At 43.0% G+C, this 16,069-nt stretch overlaps 1 protein-coding gene across 5 annotated transcripts in view; it reads right to left on the minus strand.

Moving 5' to 3' along the window:
• The window catches only part of dtnba (dystrobrevin, beta a), a 35,493-nt gene extending 25,005 nt beyond the window's left edge, over window positions 1-10,488 (minus strand). For 3 of the 5 annotated variants that reach the window (XM_080832671.1, XM_080832667.1, XM_080832670.1), the window contains exons 1-2: window positions 10,202-10,488; window positions 2,155-2,200 (exon numbers count right to left, since the gene is read on the minus strand). The gene's annotated coding sequence lies outside the window, so the exon portion shown is untranslated. Of the gene's footprint in view, window positions 1-2,154; window positions 2,201-3,253; window positions 3,301-3,510; window positions 3,593-10,201 lie in introns of those variants that run through there. The other 2 variants (XM_080832668.1, XM_080832669.1) reach the window with 2 other exon arrangements.
• Between the last annotated feature and the right edge of the window lie 5,581 nt (window positions 10,489-16,069).

A 16,069-nucleotide genomic window follows, 5' to 3' on the forward strand; every position in this document is an offset into this window, starting at 1 on the left:
CTGTTGAAGACAATAATACAAAATGGCATTTGTATTCAAATCTGTAACTTGTGTGTAAATGTAAGCAGGAAAGACTGTTTCGGCTAACCAAGTACAATGCCAGTTAACAAGGCTTCCTTTACCTTGTAACGTTAGATCCGTTCGACGTTACACAGATAACTCTCACCCCAACCTTATCTGATGCCTTTTATTTATGTTTCCACTGAATCAAAGCTGTTAGTTTTCCCTCAAAAAGAGGTGTTACGTGACCCCCATGGTAATCTGCCTATGCAACTCATATATTTTTTGCCCTTCCCACTAAACTGACATGAATCAAAGAGAAGATTGTCACAAAAAAAGGCATTAAAAAAACAATTAACATAAATAATAAGATTGCAAATGTAAAGTCAAAAAAAAAGTGTCTTTCTTTTGTTTTTTAATTGGAAGCCTGGATTATTTTAAAGTCTGTCTTTTAGTTCAGTGGAACTCTTTTCAGGTCAAGTGTTCCAATGCCAATGTTCTATTTTTCAGTTAAGCTTTAACTTAAAAGTCTCAGTATTAGCTGCATATGGCTGAGAGAACTAGAGAGAGAAAGGGGGAGGGAGGAATGGAGGGAGAGGGAGAGGGAGAGGGAGAGACAGAGAAAGAGAGAGAGAGAGAGAGAGAGAGAGAGTGCAGATTTTAGAAAGGTGAAAATGTGTATGTGTGGGAATATTTCAAGAGGACAGAATGAGGGGAAAAGTGAGACAAAAGGGGAAGGGAAGAAAAGGAACCGGACCAAAAGAGAGGGCAGAAGAAGATAAAAGAGAGTTATGGTCCTCTGGGGCTCTTGGTGGGTTCAGTAGCATGAGCCCCCAAAAGGCCAGGAAGCCAAGTGGGCTCCATAAATCTGCTCTTGGTTGCCCCGAAACATGACAAGCATCCCCGATCCCAAAGCAGCTCCCACCCTGCCCTGGAAACCCAGAACCCACACTTCTCCATCCACGAACCAGGACACCAGAGCAGACCAAAACAAAAAAAGCCCCAAGGCTCAGGCTAAGCAGAACCACACAAAAGAATCTAAGACCCTAATAGTCAGAGAAACGGCACACAGCTGAGCTGAATGATTCAGAAAAATGTAACTAGTCAGAACCAGAAGAGATTGAGAACTAAGACACTGCTGAATGATTCATGAACCAGAACTCAGAAAAACCGGGACCCAAGACACCAAGGGCTTGAGAATTTAGACAACGGCATGCTTCACAAATCAGAATTCAAGCAGACAGAACCATAACCAAAACCTGGCTGAACTGTAAAGCTGGCTGGAGCTCACAGGCCATCTTGAAACCCCACAAGCCATGTTCAGCCTTTTACGGACAGGAAAGCAACTTCCGTCACATTCGAACTGCAGTACCCATCTCAACACACCCAAACTTTAAAGGGCCTTCTATTGTTTCATAAACATTTCATTTCTGTTTGCTTGTGGAGAGAATTACAGTCAAAGTCTCTTAACCAGTCTAAACATTTTCAAACATTTCAAATTCAGAGGGAATAGGTGAGCCAGGAGAAGATACAAAAAAAAAGACAGACTTTTTTCGGTAATATTTCTATCAAGAGATGAAAGAGATGCAAGAGAGAATGGCATAAAGAACAGAGCAAGTGAGGAAGAGACAGAGAGAAGAATCAGCGAGCTCAGATACAAGATCTAACAGGGAAGTGAAAGGTGAAAGGCTTGCAGCAACTGCACACACACACACACACACACACACACACACACACACACACACACGCACGCACACACGCACACAGCTGATTCAGGGTGGTGAATACATCATAGAGCACTGCAGGCCAGGCTGCTCTCTTTCTCTCTCTAAATATTTGCGCTGAAGCTGATGTTGAGAGCATCCTTCAGAAACTTCATGTTGCCGACGAACAACACCAAGGAAATGCAGTGATGTTGTGGGTTTGGTTACACGGTTGCTTACATAGATGTGTTGCCCTAAATACAGCACTGTGGTTAGCACGTGTGTGTATATATGTGTGTATATATGTGTGTCTGATGTGTGTGTGTGTGTGTGTCTGGTGTGTGTGTGTGTGTGTGTGTCTGGTGTGTGTGTGTGTGTGTGTGTGTGTGTGTGTGTCTGGTGTGTTTGTGTGTGTGTGTGTGTGTGTGTGTGTGTGTGTGTACATTCTTACCTCAGTGAAGTTTTTGGTCTCTCCAAGCAGAGGGTATGCTATGAATCTGGAGATGGAAGACAGAGAGAGAGAGAGAGAGAGAGAGAGAGAGAGAGAGAGAGAGAGATGGAGATGAGAGCCAAAGAGAATATGACAATGAGAACAGGGAGGGAAAGAGAGAAAAAGAGAACAACATAATTAAAGACAAAAGAAGATCACTTGCATTTTTAGGCCACAGGCATACACAAACATCCCTAAGCTATGTTCAGCTACTTCCTCTACTCTCTCGTAGGCATACACTCGCACGCACACAAACGAGCATGCATGTATGCGCGCACACACACACACATACAAGGACAAGCACAAGTGCACAGGCATACAGTACACACCATAGTCGTATAATGCTGTCCTGTTACTAATCTATAACAAACTTGCACACAGACTTCTCGACGCCCTGAACAATTTTATTTAAGAACCTTAATAGGACAGAAAATCCGGAGAAGCAGAAAGACAACTACAAAGCTTGAATGCTAGCAGAGGGGACTATGGGATAGATGGAGGACTACTATAGGTGGTCTGTTGTCGGCTGATAGGTGTGGCTCTGTTCACACCACTCTGACAGCTGATCAAGCGATCATGCAGACCCAGGGATTAGGGATTAGGGTGCGGATCCAGGGGAGAATGAGAAGGGGGGTGAGGGGGGGAGTGAGGGGGGATCCCACGGGAGTCTAGGGGTCCAGGGTTCCCAGAGCCCCCCCGCCCCGCCCACCCACAATGACCACCTGTGTGTCTGGGGACCAGCTGTCAATCAAAGTGGTTCTTTAGTCGGTCCTGTTCTAACTGTACTGTAGCTACTCCCTCTTTACTCAAGCTGTCTCTTTCACACACACACACACACACACACACACACACACACACACACACACACACACACACAAAGAGAGACACACACATGCATGAATTTAGTCGCTGGGGTACACACATTACTTTCTATTCCTGACTCACTAACTGTCCCACCCAAGAACTCACTCAGTCACACACACCATCACATTCTCACTCGCTCCTTTACTCTTGCATACTCACCTTGCTCTCTCTCACACACACACAGACACACACTTACTTTGTTCCCAAGTCAGATCCAGTTTTCAGTTCTCAACTATTGTACATCTCTACACTTTTGTCAATGTACCTATTCTCTCGCTTCCTCTTTTGCACTTTTCCTGTCTGTCTCTCTCTTTCTCTCCCTCATACACATACAGACACATACGCATACCTTCAAACTCAGCCTTCAGTAAGCTCTTTCCCTCCCCATCAGCCTTCCTGGGAGAGTCTGACTGTTATTCACACAAACACGTACACACATGCACTCAGACTTACCACAAATCTGAGTTCAATCAAACGACAGTTCCTCTCGCCAAAACACAGCAGGCGCAGTAAAAGCACACACACACAAAGAAGTGCCAGAGGGAGAGAGGGGAACAGACAGAGAGGGGGACAGAGAGAGAGAGAGGGGTGTAATGGTCACTCTGGCACCCCCAGCAGCTATTCTTGGCCCCCCCTCAGGACCACATGATCACCACAGCAGCTGAGCCCCTTACTCAACTGTCTGCCCTGACAGCAAACACCCACCCACCCACACACCTACACAGACACACACTCTCACACACACACACCCACACACCTACAGACACACACACACCTACACAGACACACACACCTACACAGACACACTCTCACACACACACACCCACACACCTACACAGACACACACACACACCTACACAGACACACACCTACACAGACAGACACACACACACACACACCTACACAGACACACACACATACCTACACTCTCACACACACCCCCCCCCCCCCCCCCCCCCACACACACACACACACACAAGCATACATACAAAACTAAAAACACAACCCCCCCCCCCACCCACCCGCACACATAGTGAACATACAATACAGAACCCACTCATACATGTATAAAAAGGCAGACACTGTGTGCACATGCTTACACAGGGCTAACACTGCTATCTACTGTCTATGGTCTTGTCAATGCTTAACACAACTATCTACTGTCTATGGTCTTGTCAATGGTAAAGCAATTGTGTGTGTGTGTGTGTGTGTGTGTGTGTGTTCCTGTTTTAGATGGATGAATAGACCTGCTATTAATGGCAACACTGACTGTGAACCGCATCACCTACTGTTGATCCACTGATAATATCAACCAAGGAACCGTTTTAGTTGGCCACGTCACACACAATCACGGACAAACATGCACTATCCCTGAGTCTACAACCCTATAAAACAGTCACCTCTCTCCTTCTAGCACTGTCTTTCCTGCGCACACAGTCAAACTGTTCACTTTAGGCAAAAGAGCATTTGATCTCTGAACCAGTGTACTGTGGTGAATTTTTAACCATGGTGACACTTTGACAGCTCGACCAAAACACTGCCCTGATAGGACAGCAATCAGTACAGAAAGGAACAATTATGGACAAAAGGCAATGAAATAAAGGTGAGGGTGACAGAGAGACAGAGAGTAAGAGAGAGAAGGATGGGGGGGGGGGGGGGGGTCATTTACTATGACACACAGATGGAAATTGTTATTATATTTTCTGTACACACTAGACTTCATGTATAATAAATCAAGCATAGCCTTCATGGAAGCATTACTCCTCTGCCAGATTACTGTGGTGCAAACAGACACCAATGTACCACTGTCACAGGAAATCAGTGTGTGTGTGCATGTGGGGGGTGTGTGCATGTGTGAGAGACAAACAGAGAGAGAGAGAAAGAGAGTCGTTATTTGGTATTCAATGCAATGGTGTGTGTGTGTGTGTGTGTGTGTGTGTGTGTGTGTGTGTGTGTCGGAACAGGCACTCTCCAAGGACTCTAGGTGATCCCTATTTGATGCAGATGACGATAAAGGATTAGATCGGTTCTCAGGGCTTCTCTGCCCTCCCCACGTATCAATTTCCGCTCTCTGTCTCTTTTCTCTACCTCTCCCACTTCCTCCCTCTTCTTCCTGCTCTTTCTCTCTCTCTTTCTGTGCAGACTTCATTGTGATGAAGTCTAAAGCACCTTTGATTCTTCCTCAGGAGACTGCAGTGAAAGCCTCCAGGCCTCTCCCTCAGAGAGATAGAGGAGAATCACCTCCCCATTCAACACCTCCTTTTCCTCCACTTCATCCCTCGCTCCTTCATCCGACACCTCTTGTTGTTCTCTCTTCTCGTTGTTGCAAACTCTTGCTAACGGTCTCGTTAGATCGTCTCCTTAGAATAAAGTCATCTAATGGTTCTTCAGGTGGTTCTCAATGAAGAATTCTTGTAGGTTGTTCATAGGGAAATTGTGCAAACAGGGGGATCTTCAGATATTTTATTCAGAAAACACTTTCAACAAAGGAGAGTTCTCTGTGTGGAATAGGCACTATGTGGAACCACAAGGTGATGGCATACTTTTAAAGGAGGGTCTAGGCAGAGAATGATCTTGCAAGTAAAGTGCCCCTCAAAAATGTGTTCTTATAAAGACACTATGGCTCCAAGGTGACTTCAAGGAACCATACACAAAAGAGTTCTACAAGGCCTTTAAAGGGATTCTGTGTAAGTGAAACCGCCTTGTTTTCAAGAGCGTTCTTGACCCATTGTGTAAACAAAGCTCAGTTAAAAGCTGTGTGCCTTACGTTTATGGCATTGTCAAATTCCTTCACCATAGGAAGCAGGTTTAACGGGCATCATAGTTTCTTTTCTAAGGCAATTTCAAGCTTGCTTTTAAATGTGCCTAGATCAGACCAGGCCAAGCTAGTGTGGCAACATTCATCTTGCTGTGAACAGTATTTTTTTTCCTAAAACACTAGTAGTGTACACAGAAGTATTTGCTGACAAACTAAAAACAATGCAGTTAGACTCAGCAGTTTAGTTTAAGAGCTGGGTAAAGACTATCACACTTCTACATGGATAAAGCTGGAAAGCAAGATCAAGGAAAACAACAGATCCAGCAGAATCCATGAGTAACACCATGATTCATATTTACAGTATATTTACTGGCAGATGTTTTAAATCTAGGGAATTAAAAGGCAGAGAGAGAGAGTAAGACAACAAGTTGACCTTGGGATGATTGGGGGCTCAAAAAGCATCTGATAAATGACTTTGGGGTTGTTCTTAAAAGATCACACTGAAATGTGTCCCTACCAGATTGGTAAGAATCATCATTCATCAGATGATTGCTAAACATAACTGACCTGACCCTGAACGAACACAAGCCGTGATCTAAACTTTTCTAATGAAAGATTCTGCTGAATGCTGTATTTTAAAGAGGTTTATTGCAGAGGTTGTATTACTTATGTTCAAAAGAACAATTGCTACGGGTCAATAGAACAACTGCTATATCTGTGTTTGTATTACAGAGCTCATCTTGGACATAGTTGGTTTTTAACCCTGCATCAGTGACAGTTTCCTTTTCAATCTAGTGTTGCTAGACTCATACAGTACAAACACCTGCCTAGCATACACTTAAAGTTTGGATGGTGAGGCATTTTCCAAATGTACGTGATATTCTGAACTTCTGCAAGAATGCTAAGTATGCATCCCAATAGTTGTTGAGCACAAATACCCTACTTTGTTACCATTATGGCCTCTGTAAGATGGAACCGAGGTTCTTATCTACCAACTTCCTTCGCTATCAGCTGAAAGTCTGACCAGGACAGCCCCAATCTCCCATGCAGCACTTACTCACTTCACAACAGAGCCAGAGTTCCCAGAGCTTTGAGACGAACGAAACACACACCACTAACCATCTGGATATATAACGGGGCAGAATGTGCGTTTTCTGACACACAGGCATTGAATATGTACCTGTAATGAAAGTGATGCCATTCAAAGCATTGTAGACAGCAATTCAGTTTGGACGTAATATTCTGACATACTGGACAAGCATGTTGTACAAACACATGGACTTGGTAAGGCTAAACGAAGTCGCCAGCCGTAAGCAGTCCAAGCACATGATTGGGCACTTGCTTAGGCAGGAATAGGAAAGTTTGATTCCCTGTCTGTCATGGTCCCAGCAATCCCTGCGGTCCATGGATCAGCTGTGGACTTGATAGATGTACAGTATACTGGATTAGTCCGTCTAATGCCTTAAAGGGTTTGGACAACCAAAAATGTAAAACTCCGTCTTTTCAACCTCATGGGACGACAACCAGAAATAGAAGCAGAATTGAATAGCATTGATAGCACTATTCCCAGCAACCCCCTTTATTCCACATCAAACAAGAGAAAGTAATTAAGATGATGGGGCTTTAATGGGATATTTGCTGGATATGGAATCATTCTGCAGAAATTTAAAAACATTAAAGAACTGTAACTGCCTCGAGACACACTGCATCATCTGAACAATATCCATACCAAAAAGGGTCATGAGATTTCCCAGCTATGAAAGTAACATGTGACCCATTGGTGCTGCTTTACAGAGATGCCAAGGACTCGCTTTTAGAGTGCTGGTGGAGTAGCAGATCCGCAGTGCCCCCGTACCTCAGTCACAGGCCACAGGTCAGAGAGCAGAGGTGAGAGGTCAACGGTCATTGAGTTTGAGCTCATGCCCTGTCTCCTTCAGTGTGAAGTGAGTGTCAGCTCCTGTTGCACATTGCCCAGAGAGTGCCTGGTGACACAACCCCATGGCATGAACATACACACATACGCACACACACAAACACACACAATCACACAGGTAAAGCCCTTGTGCATGTTCATGCATAAACACACACACATACACATATTTGCACACAGACACACAGGCTCATGTCTGATCACAAATAGACACACCTATCCACACAACCCAGACCCACAGGGTACAAAAGAAGATTTAATCAACAGATAGATAAAAAAAGATTTCTCTTTCCATTTTACTCATATCATCTAACCTGACACCTGTGACGAGCTTATCCATGTCATCACTGTAGATAACGTGGTTGTGTGTGTGTGTGTTTGTCTGTGTGCATGTGTGTGTGTGTGTGTGTGTGTGAGAGAGAGAGAGAGATAGGGAGAGAGAGACACAGAGAAAGAGTTAGAGTAAGTTTACGTGTTCCATGAGATTAAGAGGGCATGTGGAAGAAAGCAAATCTGCATCACTGTGTAGTGTGTGATAGACTGGGAGCGAGCAAGCATTAGAGCAAGACCGAGCAAGAGACAGAGAGAGAGAGTTTTTGTGTTACATGGGAACACAATTGTGTCATGCGTGTTATCTTAGTGTAGGGACACATTCCACAGAGCATTTATGGGTCTTAAATGACAGAGCACAGAGAGAGAGAGTGTGAGTGTGTGTGTGTGTGTGTCTATCAATCATGTGCTTTTTGCATGTCTCCCCATACAATGCCTTCACGCATTTCCCCACAAAAGCCAACATGCTTTGGGGCCCATTTTCACACACAGGAAAGCACCCTCCCTCTCACTCTCTATCCCCCCCTCTCTCTCTCTCTCTCACACACACACAAAGAGAGAGAGAGCAAAGCTATTTTTGCCATGGTGACGACTGGAGCTGACATTGCCCTGACAAGCACACACTCATACATCAAAGCTACAAGTCCTTGGAGCGGAGTCCACAAGAGCAAAGCAGAGAGAACCTAAAGTTAACCATCAGACTCTAGGTCTCCATCAACCCACCTCTCACAGTCAAGTCCTCCATCTCTGTCTGCCTCACCAAAATACCCTTCTTACTTACAGACAACGCACACAAACACATGCTCTCACACACACACACACACACACTCTCTCTCTCTCTCTCTTCCTGTCAGTCTAATCAGAAGTGTTTTACTAAAACAGAAGCAGTGACTGAAGCCCAGTAAGGTGTGATACGGTGAAGTGGAACATACTGACCTACAGTTCTCTAAAGCTTAGGCGCGCGCACACACACATACGCATACACACAGATAAAGAGAGAAACAGAGAGAGAGAGCTTTGGTAGTTCTTACTGCACTAAATATCTAACAACACAATGCAACTCTAATCAAACGAGCCCAAAATATCTATCATGCGTTTGTGGATAAGCAGACGCTGACATCTGACAAAACGTTTCGTTGCTGAGTTCCTGGTTAGTCATGCAACTATGTAGGTTTTTTCATCGGATACAGATGGCCAGAATGCTGCCATATTTAGGTCGTTTGTAAGCATCTACCGAAAAGGGGCATTTGGTATGGTCTTACGTCAATAACTATGCTACATAGGTTATTTACGGTTTCGAGAATTAGATCCATCTAAAGAAAACTAGCATTGACTGGCTTCGGAGAACAGCAGGAAAGTTGACTACCTAAAAGCCCACACTGTATTAAAAATGATCAGAAAACTGGACAAACGCCTATTTTTTGACACAGAATATGCGTCACAGAAGTCTATGCACGGCAAAATATCAGTAGCCTATGGCTCAAATAAGTCATAGCCTACATTTGCTTCCTAATAAGTGACAGTGGTTGACCGCCCACTTCATTGAAGCGGCTATAGTTACATGTTTACAGACTCAACCTTAGAAAAAGCAATGTATTCGCTATTGTTGTCAACGTAAACTGTCATTTTTAGATATAACATTCGTAGATGCAACACACGATTTGTTTTGGGGCTGTTGCGCCTGAAACAGTGACTGGACATAGTGTGGATGGCTCGTACACCTCCAGTGTTGCCTACAGGACGTTTTGAAACGTAGGCTCCGAGTAAAAACCTAAACTTGCGCTAGCGTACAGAAAGGAGGAAAATTGTTTCCGCCACAGCACCGTAAGCTAGTATCCGGATACAGTCCGTGTAACCTCCAAACGCACCGTGAACCGCTTCGGAGTACTTTATCCCTTCACTTGGGGAAACGAGACATAAAAGCGCGGCCATATTGTAAAAAAAATTAACTCCATCTTTGCCTTATTCCCTCTTTATACGAATGCCTGAATGAAAGTGCTTCCCGACAGCCAGGACACCGTAGCTATGTATCAGCAGTTAAGAAGAAACAAAACCACACTTTTCTGTTTCTATCACACATATAAAGACATCTCCGGAGTAACACTAGTTGGGAATAAGTTACTCACTTTACAGAATTTCCGCAGGTAGTAGTCACAGTTCGTAGGCAACCAGCATTCAATGAACTCAAAACACTTTCGAATAACCGTAGGGAGTGCAGTTTTCTGATTTTCTAGTTCATATTCTAGCTTCAGGCTGGTGTAATTCCTTGGTGTGGTTTGACCGCAGTCACCACTGAAGGCTCTGAAGAGAAATGCGTTTGTATTTCTCCATGGTCCACAACAGTCGCTGCCAGCGATCGTGGAGTCGAACTACGGTGGTATGAGTGCCCTCTCACTAGCGCTACCGCACTGTCTCCCTCCCTCTCTCTCTCTCTCTCTCTCTGTCCACGCACATAGGCAGACACACAAGCACATAGGAAGACAGAGAGAGAGAGAAAACGTGCACCTACATAATGGGCTGTACAATTTCACTTGCAACAACAACAAAACAATAGTAATATCAGATCATAGTCAGTAGCCTACATTTATGTTCTGTGCTAGAGGAGGACACACTCTATATATCATATTGTAAAGTGAATTTTAAGCTTGTCTGAAACATTGCTGCCATTTTTGTCTAACATTTTAATTCACAACACAACTGATTCCCTTTTTTAGCATAATAAAATAAATTGCTTTATTACAACAAGCAGACCTCAAATGGTGTCCAGTATGATGAACTGTCTAAGTTCCAGGTTGTTTCAACCAATGTATTCAATCATTAAATGTTTGTGCAATGTGGATTCCAAAAGTGGGGGAAATGTCCAACTGAACCATTCTATTTATCCATTTGAATTACTCTGTTACTGTCTGAGGACTTTGAACATGCTGTAAATACGTCACCAGGCCTTACAAAGTACACATACAAATTCCCTCTTGAAACATCATCACCAACACTTGGTCTTTTCCTATAATGTCTAAAAACTAAACTCAATGATTAAACTTTCTTATTCTCCTCTCTCCGTCTCTCCTTCCTCGCCTCCAGAAGCCTGTTTGCCAACCAAGCACGCACACGTGCGTCATCCCCCCACCCCACACACACACACAGCCATAACTCTCTGACTGGGTAAACCTATGGACTGCTGTGAAATTCTGCACGGGGTCGTGATTCAATGAAGAACACAGACTGATGTGGGATGGCTAACTTGATTGTGATAGCAATATATAAGTAGGACGATTTCATGAAGTGTACTGTCTCTTTCGTGATCATCAGAGCTGAGTTAAGGTCAATCCTCTGGCTCAAGTCCAGTGAAGATCTAGCAGTTTTGGACACTGGATCTGAACATGATCTGGAAAGGGTTGATATGGAAGGCAAGCAGCCATAACAGTGATGAAATTCTTTATGTGTTTGTGTGATTTAGAGTATCTGTGACGTGCAAAACAATACTGAACTGGCATTTCTGTTCTGATTGGTTCCGAAAGTGAGTGGGTGGGAAACGTGGGCCTGAAATCATACTGTTTCTATTCTGGGTCCGATGCCTCGTGACAGATGACTAGCCTATTTAGAATTGAGGCCTTTCCATTAGAACAGTTCTGTTGCAGTCAGGAAGACACTGAACTACCTTAAGACTAGATAAAAACATAAAACATAAAAACTAAAATAAATACTAAGATTTCTTTGAAGAAGTACGATTCTGAGGAGAACCTCATAGGCCTCTCGTAGTGAACCCTTCCACAGAGAGTGTGCAGTGAGCCTGAAGTGTAGCCTGAACCTGTCACGGTGTGATGGTTCGTTACTTTGGAATGTGAAATATGTGGAGCCTTGGCACTCATTAGCCCTCACCTCCATGAAAATGATCACTGATTCAGTGAACGTTGGAACCTGATACCACCCCAGCCTGTTTTTTTTCCCTTTCTCTGTCCTCGATGCTGTCATTCTCGTCTTCCCTTTAACTCCCCCTCTCTCTCCTCCTTGTATTCTTCCTGTATTTATTTGTTGCTCTTGGCGTTCTTTCATTCAACCTATTTTTCCTCCCATATAAACAATGCATAACACAGCAGACAGCTGTAACAGATGTACACATAACTGCCAAACTAACACCTCACCACTTCAACAGAGACATACACACACACACACACACACACACACACACGCACTGATGTTCAAGGGAGAATTTCATACATCATTATGAGTGTCATTCCACTTCGCTGCATGTGAATGTTTAATGTCAGAGGTCACTCTGAATATGATTCACGTGCATGGGTTGCCAATTGCAGACTAGGTCTATCTGTTGGGTCGTTTCAGGACGTGCTTTCAAAATGAGTAATGTTTAACTATTTCCACTAAATGTGAGATATGTATAGCTTGTATCTTGTATGACTTGTTTTTTTTTCTTGTTAAAATATTTCTACTGCAGTAGCATGAAGAATTACTGTAATATGTTACAATGTCACCATGGTATCAGGGATGGAATTTTTGTGACTGGTAATGACATGGAGATGAGGTTACTATGAGATTGGGGAGCAGTTTGTCAATAGGGCCTCATGGTTAGGCACATTCCACACCATAGCGGCATTTACGAGTGATGAAGTCTCTCTCTTCCTCGTTCTCTCTCCTTCACACACACACACACACACACACACACACACACACACACACACACACACACACACACACACACACACACGCACACACACACACACACACAAGCAAAGGATGGTTTTTCAGGATTGTTGTCATGCCAATATGGCGATTCACACAATGATGAGGTTGAAGATTAACCATGTGCTGAATGGCTGCAATTACACATAAACAGTGTGACTGGTGGGAGTGAATACATTTACACACACACACACACACACACACACACACACACACAACACACACACACACACATCAGGTCATATGGCACAAACTGTGATATATTTCATTCGTTTAATCTGATCAGGAGACATCACATGAGCCTCCAAGAGCAAGAACATGTGGAAAAGAACTCTACGACACGAATTTAGAGTACAATTGCGTAGAGAGGAGAGTTTAACACACATACAGACACACACACACACAGAGTTGATTTAGTGTTGATATTCTGCAAATGGATATTCAGTGTGGCCTACTTGAGAGAGAGAGAGAGAGAGAGAGAGAGACACGGAGAGAAAGAAACAGCGAGATGGAGAGAGAGAGACAGAGAGAAAGGCACAACAAATCTCTTCATAGAGACTAAATAACGTCTGGGGGTGGTGGCAGATTCTATTTTCAGTCTAAACAGTAGCCGCGACTCGCGACATGAAATCAATGTATGCCTACATACGCTTGGCAGACACGCAGTTGTCAAAACATTACAACTTTGTTTTACTCTGCCATCTACTGGTAGCACGTGGCTTAAATGGGTCACACGTATACAGTGTCCGAGATGCCACATGGCGGCGAAAACGATGATGAAATAGGAGGTAAATAGGAGTGCTTATGTACGCTGAGAGCATGCTACTGCTCGTGCGTAACAAAAATACAGCAAGAGTATTGAAGTTTGTGTGAACATTGATTGTAGCATTTTACTGGATAATTACATTACCGTTGCCGATGCGCCTGCAAAAATATATTGTTTCTGTACTGTATTGTGTGTGCAAGAATCATGTTGTTTTATGTTGTTCATCACTCTCAGCTAATAGAAATTATGACGCCGCGTCGAAATAACCTCACCTACTCTTTTTCGCTTGTAGGCCACCACCTCAGAAGCTAGCTGTACAGGTCTGCGGGATGGATTTTTTCAGCCTCCCTCCCTCAAAGTCCTGTTCCGTTCAGGCAAACTGTCGGTCCCAGTCCTGTCTGCATCTTATACCTTATGTCCCACAGGTGGAGGTGTAGGCCTACACAGGATGGATTTTTCTGTCCTGTTCTTGAAAATCCATCCACACCATCCTTGCACCTGTTTGTAAAACGTGGGTTATTTCTTGCTGCTTTCGTGCAATTGCAAACATGAATGTCATGATGTAGCTTAAGACAGAACAGATTTATTTTTATTTCATTGTATACACAGCATCTATTTCTATTTTGCTGGAGTCCCGCGAATAATACATCTCTTCCGCTTCCGCTCTTTGACGCCATAATGAAAATTCAGTGAAACTTTCATATGGAACATTTGAGTGTTACAAACTATAGTAATCTACCGCTTGAGGGCAGTGTAGGCTATACAAATTATGTTAAAGGAAATTTGCACTCCTGCACTGTAATGCTTTCAATAAGTGACATCTTACTTATTCTTTCCGTAGGCTATTTGATTTAAAGATTTACATGATGTCTTTTAAGTTAATCTATTTTAATGTGTGGTATTTATTTAAGCTAGGTATTTATTTGAGCAATTTGTTACTCAGGAAAAGGATTGACTGTTCAGATAAATCAATATAATTGACAATCCGTTGTTAATCATTTGATCTGTTATGACTAATTTAAAATGTGTGATCATCTAACTCATAAGCCATACACCCATGCCGACAGCTAACACATATGAAGCTTTTTAAAATGACATATTGATGTATTTTCAGGTAATACATTTACATTTAGTCATTTAGCAGACACTTTTGTCCAAAGCGACGTACAAGGGAATAATACAAACCCCACTCAAAGGGTGTCATGGGCCATGTGACTAGTGACAATGATATGATGTCCCTCGGTTGGTCCTGCCAACCATTCCACAGTAATCAGCTGCCACACAGAGAAACGGATGACACAAGGTGGACCAAAAGGTAGCCTAGCTTGTAGCGGTGGAAATGGGACTATGGAGAAGAAATGCAACATACTATAATGCTGTAAAGGCAGAAAACACACCAACATTTTCACAAATGCTAGGTTTATATACTGTCAGATTCCTGCTCATTCTCTGTCTAGGTTTCTTAACGGTGCCTATCACTATGTTGTATAGTCTTTATTTCACTTCCTTTAAAAATGTGTTCAGGTGAAGAGTCAGAATGAACCAAACGAAATTATTAAGTAAACCTGCAAATGTATAAAAATGCCAACATAGCAAAAAGCCCCGGCTTGGGAAAAAAAAACATTACCATGGAAACAGGGGTTGCAACCCTTAGAGATTCTATTCCCCTGTTGTATCCGCTTCACTTCCTGATTCACTTGAAATTCCTACAGCATCACTTGGTTTCTGCCCCTCCCCCTTCCCCTCGCCACCACACACACACAGCGTTGAATGAATATGTGAAGACAACCATGCTTTTCTCTTGCTTAGAATACTTCTAGAGCAGGAAGGTGATTGCCATAGAGACAGTGTGAGAGGCTGTGATGTCTCAATGCTGTATTCCATAATAAGATGGAGCATTTGCTAGCTACTTATCTGCACACTGGTTAGAATGTGGGTATCTGTCTGAAGGATAAATACCATTAGCAATGGCATCATTACCAGAACCATCATCATCAGAAAGATAATGTTACATGGACAAAGCGGGTTCAGCACGCTATAAGTGTCCTACACACACTTCTCTAACAGCCGGAGAGTAGGGAGATGCTCTTGGAGTAATGGACAGAGTGGTCAATATAAATTGTATAGTATTCAGTAGAATTCTCTAGGGCTGGGGCTAATTATGCTTCTTTCCTTCTTGTTCCATCACTTTAATTCCACCAGTGCAAATCCTTGGTCTGACGAAAATCCAGTGTCCAACTGCTGAGGGGTGGCTATTGAAAGCACAATCTGCCTTCCACCTTATGTTAGATCTGTGCTCTCAATCTCCACATTAAAACACGTTTATATTAAGTAGCCTACTTGATCTACATTTTTAAATTTTCTTTTATTACTATCTATCTCATGTCATTCATCTTTTATTTGTTTCAGTCTTTCCTTCTTTTATGGAACTTTTTTTATTATTTAAGCTTTACTCTTTCATTTGGTCTGACCTCTTTTTCTTCTTCAATTCCATACATTGCCTCTTTTATGTTTTGAATCATTAAAGGCT

Source organism: Sprattus sprattus, assembly GCF_963457725.1.
Source record: "Sprattus sprattus genome assembly, chromosome: 2".
In the NCBI taxonomy this organism is placed as follows: Eukaryota; Metazoa; Chordata; class Actinopteri; order Clupeiformes; family Clupeidae; genus Sprattus; species Sprattus sprattus.